General features: G+C 33.3%; 1 non-coding gene across 1 annotated transcript; it reads left to right on the top strand.

The window, feature by feature from the left end:
* The first annotated feature begins 15,138 nt into the window (after positions 1–15,138).
* Positions 15,139–15,241, top strand: LOC131171703 (small nucleolar RNA R71). The gene has a single exon (XR_009142361.1). It is a non-coding gene; the product is annotated as a small nucleolar RNA R71 (small nucleolar RNA).
* The last annotated feature ends 1,108 nt before the right edge of the window (positions 15,242–16,349 follow it).

Genomic DNA, 16,349 nt, shown 5'->3' on the forward strand with positions numbered 1-16,349 from the left:
TTCTAACTGTGGTTTCAAAACAGTTTCCAAAAATTTCCCACTCAACAATCACATTTATAAACCAATAAACACATTTAAATTCATCATAATATCTATATAAAGGTGGCAACACCCAAATTTCTTAAATGTAAGAGAAAAACCATATTTCAATCAAAGCAAACTTGTTCAAAGCAAACTCATTCAATTTAACACATTCTAAGCAATTTACAAGTTTAAAAACAAAGAAAAGGTTAGTTGTGCACAAACCTTCAATGCTCTCCTTTCTCTTTACTCATTATTCCTTGTCCGTTCCAACTTCTTTTTCTACTGAAAATACACAAATAAAATACCTCAATACCAATCTCAATTGCTGCCAAAAACTCATTATATGCATGTCTAATGCATCCCAAGTTAGCTTTGCAAATTTTAGAAAATTTTGGTTTTGGACAACTTGGTGCCCCAATCTTTGAACCCAATTTTTACCTAGTTTCGATCATAATTTGGTGAGGTATTCTTCATGAAAATTGTTCATCTAGGTCTTAAATTTATTTCCTTTTTGAATTGCCTAATTCGGAGCTGTGTAGCTCAAGTTATGCCCAAAATATGATTACTGTTCACGTCACTGTTCATGCTACAGATTTAGTCCTGGCAGATTTATCGATCCAATTTCGTTCAGCAATTTGGTCAAGTTAAGTCCATAATTTGGTCTAATGTTCTTCTATGAAATGTTCTACTATGTCTTAGGTTTTCATCGGTTCAAGAATCGCCTAAATTGGAGTTTTTTAGAGAGAGTTATGGCCATGCAAAGTTCACTGTTCATACGGTAAATCTGCAGTTCTGCAGATTCGATGATTCAACTTTGCTCAGCAATTTGATTGGGTTAAGTCCATAATTTGGCCTCAAGTTCTTCATAATTCAATATTTTATTTTTATTTTATTTAATTTACATTTTGGTCAAAAGTCAACTCTTGAAGTGAATTGACCAAAATGCCCCTCATCGGGTCATAATCCTTTTTTTTTTTTATACCCGTTAAATCCTTAGGGCTTTGGTTCACTTGAATTTTTATTGTGTCTATCTCAATTAATTTTCTATTTATTTTTGATACTCAAGGTGTCTTTAAATAGTACTAGTCACGGACCAAAAATGGTACTATTCATAACTCGGAGGTTCGGGGTGTTACAACATTTTTAATGCAAAGTTAGGTCATTTTTAGGTCAAACTCAATTCTGGCAGATTTGGTACCCTAACGTGGGTAAGAAAATTGACTTGGTTATGGTTATTTCTGGGCTTTGGTGTCTTCATAAGAGTTGTAGCTCTATGTCTAAGCTTTCCATTGATATAAATTTCAGGTCATTTGGACTTGTTTACAGTGAGTTATGGCCAAATGAGTGACTACTGCTCATATGGTCAAATTCTGGGTTGCAATGGTTCTGGACAGTTTTGATACCTCAAATTGTGCAAGCAATTTGACTTAGTAAATGGCATTTCTGGATGTTGTGATCTTCACCAAAGTTGTAGCCCTATATCTAAGCTTTCCATCGGTATAAAATTCAGGTCATTTGGACCTGTCTACAGGGAGTTATGATCAATTACGTGATTACTATTCATATGGTCAAAAATCTAGGTTGCAAATTGCCAATTACGGATTTGGTAAATTTTTAGGTCAATTTCTGGACAGAATTTTACTAAGCTTCCAACATGAAAGTTGGCACATTTTGTATCTAGTTTCACCTCCAATTGGCCTCATACCAATTGGGGTCACACAATTAGAGTTATAGGCTCAATTGCATACTGCCCTTTACACTTTCCTCGAACACCAATCACATACACATTCAACTTGCTAAATTTAAACTTCTCATACCTAATTCTGATTTTGTACCATACCAAATTCATTCATCACTTCACATTATAGTCAATTTGGGCAGATTACACAATTCTTCAATACACCAAATACAACTCTAAATCACAAAGTCAATATTGACATAATTTTTACATGATATCACCTAACTAGTATATAGAATTCCATCAACAATTTACATACACTTCTATCAATCTTTAGTATCATAATTCATCAAACAATTCCATGAAATTAAACACTCTTCATTGCACCACAAGGCTGCCAAAAATCACTTTTGCCCAAAGTCTTCAATACCTCTTACAAATTCACAAATCAATTGTACCAATTTCATATATACACATAAAATAACTTGACTACTCATATAGTACTTAAATTAACATCATAATTCACTTCTTTCACATATGAACTAATCCATTCTCATGGAATCAAGGCTGCCCACTTTAAGCAATTATGCAGAAAATTCCCAATTCAAAATCAAATTCCAATTCAATTACTCAATCTCAACATACACATAAAATTAGCTTGCTAGAACTTTTAATTACTTTAATCAACATCAATTCCCATCAAATTCATGTGAAAACAAACCAAACCCCTTTAATCACCATGGCTGCCGAAATTAAGATTCACCAAAACTCAATCACTTCCTTAATTTTTCTTAACCATTCAACTTGTCTCAACCTTAACACAAAGTTTAATTAAGGAAGATAAGAAAACTAGCACTAACCTCAACTTCAGCTTGACAAATCCTTGGAATTTCCTCTCCTTTTTACTGCCTATAGGTTGCCCATGGTGTAAGGATCATTTTTCATGAAGGGAGTTTGAAGAAATAATAGCTTAAATGTAGGGGAATGGAGCTTGAACATGGGGCGGCAATGGAGGAAGTTTAAAGCTCCAATTCAGCTATGGGAAGGGTGAGTAGAGAAGATGATGAAAAATGGGCTGATTAGTGTCCTCATGTACCTTATGTAGTGCCACCTAATCCCACTAACTTAGATTAACATTTTAATAATCCAAAGTTTCATAATTCAATTTAATCCCCCCATATTTTCCCTAATTTTCATTACACATTTAATTTCCTTTTTCATGGGGTTACCAAAATTTAATACTACTTATTTTTAATGGAAATTTAGGTCAAAAGCCAACTGTAGGTGTCAAATGACCAAAATGCCCATCTTCGGGTCAAATTTGGACATTTTTTGTAACACCGATTTAATTCTTGTCCCGCCGATTTCTTAAATTTTCGTTTTTATTTGTACTGACTTACTAAATTTTCTTTGACATTTTCAATGTCAATTACACCTTAGTAGACCTTTAATTAGGTCCCAAAAATATTTCTTGGGGTTCCCCACGGTACAGAGCTAGTTAACGGTCCTCGCCGTAACTTCCCAGTGTGGTCACCCATCGCTATGATGCCGGCTCGTTTAACCTTGTTTCATTTCCTCTCTTTTTTTTTCTTAATTTTTCTTGTATTTTATTTTTATTTATTTCATCATTTTATACCTGTTTACTATCACCGAAGTGTAGTTCCAGACATTTCTGACTGTTTATACTCTGGCTATCCACATTCTGACTATCTGTGCTCTAGCTGTCTAGCCGGACAACCTCAGTCATCAGAATAGTATAACATACAGACTACGTAAGTGAGGATGTTACAGGTATAAGGAAAACAAAGAGTGAGAATAATTAAATAATTAAAAGATTAAGATACACATATTTATTTTCTTTTTTTTTTTTGAATCAATTGGGAGGAAGAATTTTATAATGAATCACCAATGCTAGCATTACAACTTTGAAGCTCTTAAAGGGACTATATAAATAACATTGAATTTGAATTTCATTTGTCCCTTTTTAATTCATCCCCAAACTTATTTCTTTGTACACTTGGGTGGTGAATCATTTTTTATATTATCACTCAATGGCTAGCAATTGTTTTAGTTTAATTACTTCTCCAATTCAATTAATTCCTTTTTTTATTATTTTTTATTTTTTCCTTTTTTTACAGTTTATCCATCACTTAAACAATCATTCTCATAAAAAGGTAGGTAGTGTTTAGTTTAAGGCTAGGTAAAATAATGGGTACCAAAGAACTAAAGGGGTTAAATGTAAACTCAAATGGGTTCTAAAGGGAAATTTTAAATGAAGTTGGCTAAGGCTAAAATGTGAATTTAAAATCCAAAAGAATGCCTAGATCATTTCTTTTTCAAGTGCATGCTAGGATTTCACCTTAAAAGGTCTAGAAGGCTTATTCTAAGATTGGTGAGACACAATTAGCTACTTCTTACCCTAAAGTTTTCTCTGAATACTCAAACTCAGTGCAATTGATTGGGTGGCCCTTGGCTAAGAAGATATAAACCTAGGTAAGAATTTCACAACCTTGTACCTATCCAAAACTTTCAATCCTTCAAACCCACCTAAAGGCAAGCTCAATTGCTTTTCAAAACAACTCTCATTCTTCTAAGAATTAGGTAAAAATTTATTTTTATGCTATACATGATTCTAAAAATGAAAGCATAATGAAATAAAAACTATAGGCAATCTATATGATAACTATATGCAAGTGTATGTATATGTACAAGGTATAATAAAGGTGTACTATGAATGAATGAATGCAAATGCTCTAAAAAGGTGAAAAATTTTGCAAAAATTTTGCCCACCCCCAAACTCAAATTAGACAATGTCCTCATTGGCTCAAATGTAAGGCAAAGTAAATCATTGATAGTAATATGCTCAAATATATACAATTGGGAATTCAAAATATTTAATGTGCAATAGATGAACAAATTATAGTTCAAAATGGTATAAATGGTGAAGCATAAATGAAAATATTCAAAAAGTGTAACGCCCTCACCATAGATAGTCCGTACGTTCTACTGTTCCAATGACTAATGTCTGTCCGGAAAGCTAGGATGTCTGGAACTGCACTTAAATGATAGTGAGGAGGTATAAAATAATGGAATACATGAAGAAAAATTAAGAGAAAATAAAAGAGATAAAATGCAATTAGGTTAAACAAGCTGGAATCGTAGCGATGGGTGACCGCACCAGGAAGTTACGGCGAAGCCAATTGCCGATCCCAGGACCATGGGGAACCCCGAGAAAAAAATTTTCGAGACCTAATTAAAGGTCTACAGTGTTATAAATGACATTGGAAATGTTAAAGAAAAATTTAGTGAATCGGTATGGATAAAAAAGAAAAATAAAGGAACCGACGAATTCAGAATTTAATCGGTATTACCGAAAAATTTGAAATATAACCCAAAGAGAGGCATTTTGGTCATTTGACACCTAGAGTTGGCTTTTAACCTAAATGTCTATTAAAAATAAGTGATATAAAATTTTGAAAACACCATGCAAAATAAAATTTCATGTGTAGTGTAAATAAAGGAAATATGAGGGGTGTAATTAGAAATACTAAAGTTTAATTATTATAATGAATATTTAAATGGTTAGTGGGGGTATTTATACACACAAAGTGCCAAATCCCACCACTTCACTCATCTTCTTCCTTTTACTTCTTCAATGGCTGAATTCCTTATTCTCCAAATTCCTCCATGGGCGTCCCACATGCAAGCTCCCAATTCACCACTTCCATGCCATATTTCTTACAACTCTCTTTATGAAAAGTGATCCTCACACCTTGGGCAGATCATAGGCAGCAAAAGGGAGAAGAAATTCCAAGGTTTTAACAAGCTCAAGAAAAGTTTATTGCTAGTTTTCTCTTCCTTTCTTAGTTAAACTTTGAAGTGAGGTTGTAATGAGTTGAAATGAAGTGAACTTTGAAGAACTTGATGAGTAAGTGTAAGTCTTCAATTCGGCAGCCAAGAAATTCATGGGATTTTGATGTGTTTAAATGATGTAAATGAGTTTAAAGATGATGTTTGTTATGGGTATATGTAGGGGAAATGATAGGAATTGAATTGATTGAGATTGAGAAATTTGAATTAGGGTTTTGATTTTAATTTGGAGACTTTGTGTGTTATTGCTTGAATTTGGCAAGGCTTGTGTAATTGTTGAATTTTGGGCAGCCTTGATAAGCATGGATATTGATTAAATTGTACATGAAAAAGGATGATTAGTGATGTTGAGTAAAGTGATTAAGAGTATTAGAATTTAATTGTATGTATATTATTGACTTTGACACTTTAAATTAGGGTTTTGAACAAATTATGAGTGACTAGTGAAACTGCCCAAATTTGGCAGCCTTGAGGAACTTAGGAGAAGAATAATTTCATGAATTAAATGATGATTAATGGTGTTCATGGATATAGGGAAGTGAATATGATGTTGATAGTTGAAGTTACATGTGTTAGCAATTGTTTTATGTGCTTATTGTTATTGAATTTGACCATTTGAAGTAGGGTTTTGAAATGACTATTATAGACTTGTGTATGCTGCTAGAAATTGATTGTATTGAGATCATTGATGATATTTAGAAGTGCTATGTATGCTATTTGAAGTTTGGGAGATGGAGAAATGAATATTGGGAGTGTAATTTCCTTGTAGGTTGAGTACTTATTGATGGCAGTGTATGTTTTAAGCCATAAGTGAAATTGTGTGACCTCAATTGGTATGAAGCCAATTGGAGGTAAGACTAGACCTAAAATGGACCAATTTTCATGTAGAAACATTATCAAAATTCTGCCTAAAAAGTGACCTAAAATCTGACCTAATCCGAATTACCATTTAGTGAACCCAGAAATTGACTAAATGAACAGTATTCATTCATTTGGCCATAACTCACTCTAGACAGGTCCAAATGACCTGAAATTTATACCATTGGAAAGCTTAGACATAGGGCTACAACTTTGGTAGAGGATACAAAGCCCAGAAATGCCATTTGCCTAACCAAATTGCTTGCCCAAGTTGGGGTACCAAAACTGTCCAGAATTGAAACTGCCCATAATTGCTAAGTAAAGACTACTTGACCAGTTTTGGAAAAGAAGCCATACCTTGGTCCATAGAACTCCAAATGCCCTAAAACCAGTGCCAAAATTTCAAAAAGACATAGGCCTACAATAATGGTATTTTGACCAAAACCCAAAAATTAAGGGAACTAGGTCAATTAACTTGATTATTTTGGCATACCAAATCTGGAAATGGTATAAATGACCATTAACTCCTGAATAGTATTTTAAGCATATCTCCCACTAGAAATCTTCAATTAAAATGAGCCATACCATTCTGGAAAGCTAAGAAATAGACTTTCAACTTTGTTTTAGACATTTTTCTCAACTTATGAATGTAAGAAGCTTAAATATTAGGCCAAATCTACTGACCTAATTAAAATCTTGTTACTACAAGACACTTGAGTCCAGGTCAATAATTTGACTATAAATAATTCTATAAGACTTGAAAATTCACAATCAAAATTTTTGATTGACCATAAGGCATAGGGCAACATATCCTATGAAGAATACTAGACCTAAATATGACAGCAACCCACTCAACTAAAATTTGCAAAGTATAATATCAAAAATGCCTAGTAAGGGAACCAAAATCCAAAATTGACGTAGTTATGGTTATTTGATCATAACTTGAGTTATACAAATCCAAATGACATGATTCAAAAAGGAAAATAAAGAAAACATATAGAGGAACAACTTCCATTAAGGAAGTGTGGCCAAATAGTAGCCACAAGTTGCTCAATTTGATATGTAAAAACAGGACAGTAAAGCTGAACTTAAAGAAAGGTTATTGAAATAACTTTTTAACTTATCCCTAATAAGTCACTACACGCTAAATTATATGAAATGGGCATGTGGGATTCACTTTCCCACTATACATTAACATGAAAATTCTATTATCACTCTATGCTAAATTACATGAAACAGAAATGTGTGACCCACTCTCCCACTATACATGAACATGAAAATTTAGTTAAATAATTATTAATGCTTAATTGCCCACAATAAACCTAGGCTTATATATATATAGTTGGATTGATTGGTATACCAATTAGGGAATACAGATAGCAGTACTGTCTATATGAATACCTCTACATAGATAGGCCTACATGAATACGCCTACATAGATAGGCCTACATGAATACGCCCATATAGATAGGCCTACATGAACAAGCCTACATAGATAGGCCTACATGAACAAGCCTATATAGATAGGCCTATATGAATATGCCTACATAGATCGGCCTACATGAATATGCCTGCATAGATAGGGCTACATGAATACGCCTACATAGATAGGCCTACATGAATACGCCTACATAGATTGGCCTACATGAATATGCCTACATAGATAGGCTTACATGAATAAGCCTATATAGATAGGCCTATATGAACAAGCCTACATAGATAGGCCTACATGAATAAGCCCACATGAATAAGCCTATATGGATAGGCCCACATGAATAAGCCTACATGGATAATCATTGATCGACAATATATGTCTGATATGATTGATCTACAGGTTTTATGTCTGCCCACTGGCCTTGTGCCTGACATGACAGATGTATACTTGACAGGAATATGGCTGTCTAACCAGTATATTCCCGTGTATCTAGCATTATAGTATGTTATAGGTTACTTGGGCATTGATATAATTTTTAAAAGACTGAGAATGAAACCAATGAATAGATAAGATACTGATAATTGATTTAGTTCCAAAGTACAGAAAAGTCATAAATGACTTAGACTGTATAAGAAATGAACAGAAAAGATACTGATAAATCTAACTGTTCCCAAAGTGTAAAAAATTTATAAATGTCTTAGAATTGATGACAATTTCATTGATATGAGTTTAAGTAGACTGAAAATGAAATATATGCACAGATACGATCCTGATAAGTAAATTATTCCCAAAGTTCAATAAAATATGCAATTGACCTAGAAGTGCAAAATTCTACATAGAGCTATTACTTTTAATTATTAAGTTATTATTCTTTAAAATTATGCACCACTAAGCAATTTGCTTAGCGCGTTAGATTTTCCATCGCGTAGGTACTGGAGACCAGACACAGCAGCCGCCATAGCAGCAGTCGCCGTAGTAGTACTCTGATTTCAGTTGACCAGATCTGCTACAGTCCAGAGTTCACCTCATTAGTTGTAGTATTTTAGTAGGGCCCATGTATAGACTTAGTGTTTTGGTTTATTGTATATAAGCATTATGTAATTATAGTTGTGATGTAAATAAATTTTAATTATGTTTTTCAGATTATAAATAAAGATGTGAATTTCTGTATATGAATTTTCTTATGAATGATTTATTATATGAGAAAATGAATGACATGTTATATGACTAGATAAATGGATATAAAATGGTTTTTAACAGGTGAATAGTGAAACTCGCTAGATGCTAATAAAACAGAGGAGGCTCTGCTCGGTTATCCACAAAAATAATTTGTGATAAAAAAAATATATTACCACATTTTTTCTACAATGTTTAAAAATTTACAATGGACATGACATGATAAGATAGGGTGCTCCGGCACTAAATGTGACACACCTTGCTCGGCTACACTGTAGATGAGTGAGGGGTGTCACAAAAAGATTCCCAAAAATAGCTAAACATGCCCAATGTTGATAAACTTGTGAAGTGACATGAGACATGCAGAAGTACAAGTAAAATGACATGAGGCATGTGCGAAAGGAACATGCCCCATGTAGGGAAGAATATATCTCAAAATGGCCATTTTTCAATCAATAAACCGCAATTGATATGAGACACTGCAGAGCTGACAAAAACAACTCAAAAGCATAAAAACAAATTTCAATGAAAATAGAAAAAATTGGAATTAAGCAGTTTAAAGCAAATATATACAACCAAATGCAAAGGAAAAACTATAAATCTGGACAAAATAGACTTAAGAAACACAAAAAAAAAGTCCAAGAAACATAAAACAATTAGAATAAAGCAAATTGCAGTAGTTACACTCAACCAAATGGCAAGATTCAAAAATATCCAACAATAATATGAAAAATATTTAAGTTGCACTTGCAAACCAAAATTGTTCATATAATTTATTAACAAATCCAAAAACAACTAAACCTATAATATCAGCTAAGAATATATCAGTTTATAAACAAATAAAAATAAGGGAAAGTTTAAAGCAACTATGGTCATGTCTAGATTTTTGCTTGCTATCACAAGTTGGCTTCCTAGCTAGCTAGTTTCTGCTGCAAGTGCTGCTTGCTCCTCAAAAGCTTCAGAGGAAGTCTCTAAGTTTTCAAAATGCTATTTTCAGGTCTCTAAACTGCTATGCCATCCAATTAACAGCATTGTTGGAAGGTTTCTCTAGTCTTTCCATGTGCACTAAAAGTAGCTTGACTTACAATTTTTGCTTGTTCTTCAATGTTTTCAATTTCTTTTTCATCTTGGCTTTATGTTTCTTTTGTATTGCCCCAAAATCATCCAATTTGGCCTCCATTGACTTCAAAACAGAAAGAATCTCACCAAAAGGCTACTAGGCTTACAGTGTATGGTCAGTTTGCTGTGTTTTCTCATCCAAAGCTGCATTTTTAGCTTCAATATTCTTCAAGGTAGAAAGGATTGTAGCAGTAGAGGATGTTGGATGTTGAGATGGATTGGCTGAATGAGGATCAGTTTGGGACTCAAATGGCTGAAAGGACTCTATTTCTGTTCTAGGGTCATTGATATGGCTGACATCCTTTTCTCTCTAGTATGCTCATACTAAATAAGAGAGCCTTATCCAGATAAGAGTTACCAGAAATAAGGTTGAAAAATCAAATAGTTTAGCAATAGCAATTATGAGCCACCAAATACTATATTGCTAGACCTATCCTTAGAAATAGACTGCTCAAAGTGAGAACACATAAAGTAGGCACCATTCACCTTCTTGCCATTCTTCATACACCATAACAAGAATAGGTCATTAACTTTATTAACCCCATTACTATGCCCTCTACCTAAAACTATAAGAAAAGAATCTATGTAACAGTCTTAAGGCAGGATCAATTATTTTGGAAGTTTTAGAGGCCTTAGGATTGTAGTAACCTCCATATGGGGCAATGGATTTCCAAAAACTAAACTTTTCATAAAATGCCCTCTCCCATTCAACTTGACAATATCCTTCATTTGGAAACCCAAAAATGGCATTAATAGATGCCATACTCAACTCTCTCTCAACACCCATGCATCTAAACTGATATTATTAGTTGCAGTCACATCACTGGACTTAAATTAATCTTTAAGGAACTAAGAAACTCCAATGTAAGATTAATATAAATTGGTTCCCTAATTCCAACAAATTCAACCTAGCCTAGAGCTTTTAAATATCTATAAACTGAGTTATATAAACCTAACTCCCTTAATAACTCATCTTCTATACCCTTATCTTCAACAGAGGATTGATATGTAGCCAGGGTAGACCTAGAAGACATATTTGGATTTTGCCCACTGATGGTGTGGACTCCGCTCTCTTGAGGATGCAGCAGAAACCCTAGGTGTGGAGACTGGTGTTCTCGGTGAGCTCATTAGGGTGGAAAAAGAGGATCTAGTCCTCTTACTGATAGGCTCAAGCTCAAAAACCATAGGTTTCATAGCTATAGCAATAAGGTTGGAAATAGGTGCCTTTCGCTTGCTCAAAGAAGCCTTTTTGATTTTTGCATTGGGGTTCACTTTTTGCTTTACAATAGTTTTAAAATTGACTTTGGGAGCAGATTGAACAATAGATGGAGAGATTATTGTGATTTTTGTGCTAGGATTTTGGGTATTTTGTGACTTAAGAGAATTTTATGGAAGAACTTAATTTTATGGTGAATAAGGTGAGGCAGAAGGTAAGTGTTAAGGTTGAGGAATTTTTGGTAAGGTTTAAAATGTTAATGGCAAAGGAGGGTTAGGTATTAGCAAAGGAGATCAAGAAATTGGTTCTACCATGGGAATGGGTTTGCAAAGGGAAGATGGAATTGGGATTTTAGTTGAGCAATGCTTTGTTTTAACCATGCAAACATGAGAAATGATGAAAGAATGAGTGTTTGGGTATCGAGAAAATAAGAGAAAAATGAAATGGGTAGCATTATAGTCGAAGAAAAAGAAAAGTTAAGTAAACTGAAAAGGTTTAGTGTTTTAAGGAATGTAGGACATGTGCAGGTGTGACACGAGGCATGTAACCTCTCAAGTAAAATGACATGCCGAATGGGACTTCCTAAGAAACACATTATGAATCTAAATTGCAAACAAACATGGGGCATGGCATTACACCAGAAAATTGCTAGTTTGAAATGCATGTCTACAAAACATAACCGCTAAAATTATGCATATGTGCAACAGAAAAATGCAACATGAACAAACCAGATTTGCAGCTTAACCTTTTCTAAACTTAAAAATTTACAGTTTCTTTTAATTACAACACAAATCAAATTTCATTCACACTAAATATGAATCACTCATCATCCAAAACACTCTAAATAAAAGCACTAACAGTATCAAAATATTAAAATAGAATCACAATTTGTACAATTTCAGTTTTTAATTCCCTCTTCAATAATTTTGCAAAAAGTTATGAACATATCACTATTCACATGATGAGAAACTGTGCATAGAACCATCTCAAGTCAAATTCACTCAATTGGTGCAAATGCATCCCAAACAAACTAAGCCAAGCCTCAAAGCATGCTATTAAACTGATTCAACAATACCTAAGCCAAAAAAAAATATGCAAAATACATATACCTTCCAATTTGAAATCATACAAATAGTCCAAATATATATCAAGCAAACCACATTAGGTCTCTCAACATGTAAATATCCACAACATGAGTTTAGCAGTAATAGTTACTATTCATATAGAGAAATTATGTAGAAATTTTTTTTTTATTTTAGTTTAAGCACATTCAAATAGCAGAATTACATGCCAGCATACCAAACCAGATCATAAAACATGTAAACAACTAGAAAATGATACTAGCAGTTGCCCTTTATTGTTCACAGCAAAAATTTCAGAATTTCTCACCAAAATTTACTTTTTAGCATTAGTGTAGAATTTGATTCAATAAAAGCTATTTGGCACTAATATAAAAAATTAAAACACGGCAAATTGATAAAAGGTTAAAAACTTCCCTATAAAGTATTTGTTCATCCAATATACACATTTGCCCAAAAATTCACAATTTACCTACAAAAATGAAGTTTATTTCACAATTGAGTCAAATGGGGTGAAAATAAAATAAAATAAAATAAATCTTTAAAAAAACTACTAAAAAGAAAAATTTTGTGCTGCCTCCCAAAAAGCGCTAATTTATGGTCATTAGCTTGACCCTTTTTCAGCTCACAGTGGTTTGAATTGGAAAGTGTTGCCTCCCTTCTCAACAAGTTCTGTAATAAATTTATACTTCAACTTTTCCCCATTTACTATGAAAATAACTATTGCTTTGTTTAGAATCCCAACCACACTTTGCAGTTTACTCTTACAAACTTGAGATGAACCTTCTGCTTTGAGTTGTTTAGATGGAGCCTTGAGTTTTACTCTTAGAGCTTCATTCTTATCAAAATGAGATGGTAAAAAAGACTTTTTCATTCACACTTCATCCTGATTACACTAAGAATGAAGAGTAACTTAACTTCCTTGTAACTTAATAGCTTCCATTTTAGCATCATTTTCTATAACATCCACCCTATAATAAGAATTCACCACAGCTGGTTCCTTGGAATCTTAGAATAAATTGAACTCAATTTCCTCTTCTCCTACCTTCAACTTTAATTTCCCATTCTTCACATTTATGTTAGCTCCTGCAGTAGCTAAAAATGGTTTTTCAAGTATGATGGGTGTTCTTGCATCCTCCATCTCTTAAACCACAAAATCCACAAAAATAAAAAATTTTCCAACCTTCAATGGCAAATTTTCTGAAATTCTAATTAGATATTTGATGGATCTATCAACTAGCTACAAAGAAATGGTTGTGGGATTTAAATCTCCTACCTTCAACTTCTCACATATGGATAGTGGCATCAAACTCACACTAGCTCCAAGATCACACAATGCCTTTTCAATACTTGTCTCTCTAATATGACATAGAATAGAGAAACTTTCAGGATCTTTAAGCTTAAGGGGAAACTTATTTTGCAATATAGCACTGCACTCATCAATAAGTGCAAAAGTTTTATAATCCTCTAATATTTTCTTATTCTATAAGATCTCCTTTAGAATCTTAACATATGAAGGCATGTGAGAAATTGCATCAGTGAGTGGAATATTGATGTTTAACTTGTTCAAAATGTCTGAAAATCTCCTAAATTGCTTATCTAGCTTTGCCTTTTCAAATCTTTGAGGATATGGCAATGGTGGCTTGTATAGTAGTGGAGGCACATACTTTTCCTCTACTTCTTTTTCAGCTTTATCCTCTTTACTCACTTCCTCACTAACTTCACCTTTTGTTGAAATAGATTCACCCTTGCCCTCTTCATTCTTATCATTTACATTCACTTCATCCTTCTTTTCTTCCCCTACAACTTTTCCACTCCTTAGAATGACTACATTATATTGTTCCCTCAAGTTCTCTAATTAGCTTGGAAGTTTACCATATGCTTTACTAGAAGAACTAGCTTGTTGGGCTATCTAATTCTCCAGCATCCTATTATGAGTGGTGAGTTGATCATCCTTAAAGTCAATTATTATATCATTTCATCTTGCTTTTGTTGAGTATATAGGAAATTCTCCATCATAGACTTTAAAACTGAACCTTGGTCTAAAGACTAGGCTGGTGGTTATGGAATAAGTGCATTTTGAGTAGGTACATTGTGATTCCATGGTGGTGGAAATCCAGGTGCTCCTTTATTTTGCTAAAAATTCTGCTGCTGTTGAAAATTAGGAGGTTGTTGATAATTTTGTTGTTGTTGCCCTTGTCCACCCCATGAGAAGTTAAGATGATTCCTCATTATAGGATCATAAGTGGCAAAAAATTGATTTCCAACTGGCCTCTGGTTGTAGTTACCCACATAATCTACTTGCTCACTTCCAAACTCTTGCCCATATGAAGGAAAATTATCAACATAATTCACATTCCTAGCACTAACATCAACCGAATGACTAAATCCTCTAACTAAGGCATAAACTTTCATGCTCAGTTTATCCATCCTTCTTGTCAAAGCATCAAATTTAGTATTAAACATGCTCATTGCATCTAACTCATATATACCAGCATATGATTTTCTTACTTCATTCCCTTCATAATTCCATCGATAATTATTGTAGGCAATCTTATATAATGCTGAATAAGCTTTACTTTTAGAATTCTCCATAAGATCACCTCTAGATGATGCATCAATTATACTTCTAAGAGCTAGAGAAACATCATTATAGAAATATTGAACTAGCATCCATTTAGGAATTCCATGATGTGGACATCTCCTTAAAAGATCCTTGTACCTCTCCCATGCTTCATAAAGACTCTTATTAGCCTTTGGTCTAAAAAAAGTCAATTATTGAGCCAAGAAGGCTTGTGATAGCTCATCCCAAGTAGTGATAGAACTCGAACGTAATAAATGTAACCACTCTCTAGCACAATCCTTTAAAGAAAAAGGAGATAATCTTAGTCGAATGGCATCATCTGATACTTCATTAATCGTTAGCATGTCACTAATTTTAAGAAAATTTGCAAGGTGTATATGTGGACTCTCAATAAGACCTCCCCCAAATTGTGCTTATTGAACCGTTTGACAAAGAGAAGGCTTCAATTCAAAATTGTTTGCTTCCACTCTAGGTCTTATAATGCTTGGTCAAAAATCACAAAAGGCATGATCCTTGACTGATCTGTTATTAGCATTATTATTGTTGTTGGCCATAGCTTCTAATTCTGGTTCTTGATGTTGCTCTTGTTCTCTTTCTTACTCTTATTGAGCTCTATTTTCAGCTTATCTTCTTTTAGCCTCTGCTCTTAAAGCTTCAGCTATCTTCTCAATTTTAGGATCAAAAAACAAATCAATCTCCTCATTTCATCTTCTTCTTATATAAAAGATAAATACATGAAAAACAAAACAAATAAAATATCTAAGTAAAATGACAAAGAAAAATAAAAAATAAAATGCCTAAATTAACCAAACAATTAATCGTCTAATATCAAACAAAATCAAGTCTCTAGCAACGGTGCCAAAAACTTGATTAGGACTTTCTGCAAGCATACGGATCGTTCAAGTAGTAAAATAAGATATCGTCATATAGGGATTTGTGTTTTAGTATCAAACTATAAAAGTTACGATTATTTGGACTAGAAATAAAGCGTATCTAAAATAAAAGAAGTAAATGCAACAACTATATAGAAATATAAAGAAACATGCAATAACAAAAGCAATTAATTCTCTAAGCTATATGCAAAATTACTAAATTAAAAATGGATATGCAAAACTAGAATTAATTAATGGTAAAGGTGATCCTAGAGTTGGGAGTTCATGAAGTAAATTTACTGGGGTTTGGATAGGCAAAACTAATTTTTAAAGAAAATATAAGATTTGAAAGTAGTTAATTCTAAAATCTTTTAATCTCTTTTTCAAGCAAGCTAAAGAGTGTTTTAAGACAAATCAAACCCTACTCTAGTACGATGT

The sequence above is a fragment of the Hevea brasiliensis genome, chromosome 12 (genome assembly GCF_030052815.1).
Source record: "Hevea brasiliensis isolate MT/VB/25A 57/8 chromosome 12, ASM3005281v1, whole genome shotgun sequence".
Lineage (NCBI taxonomy): Eukaryota > Viridiplantae > Streptophyta > Magnoliopsida > Malpighiales > Euphorbiaceae > Hevea > Hevea brasiliensis.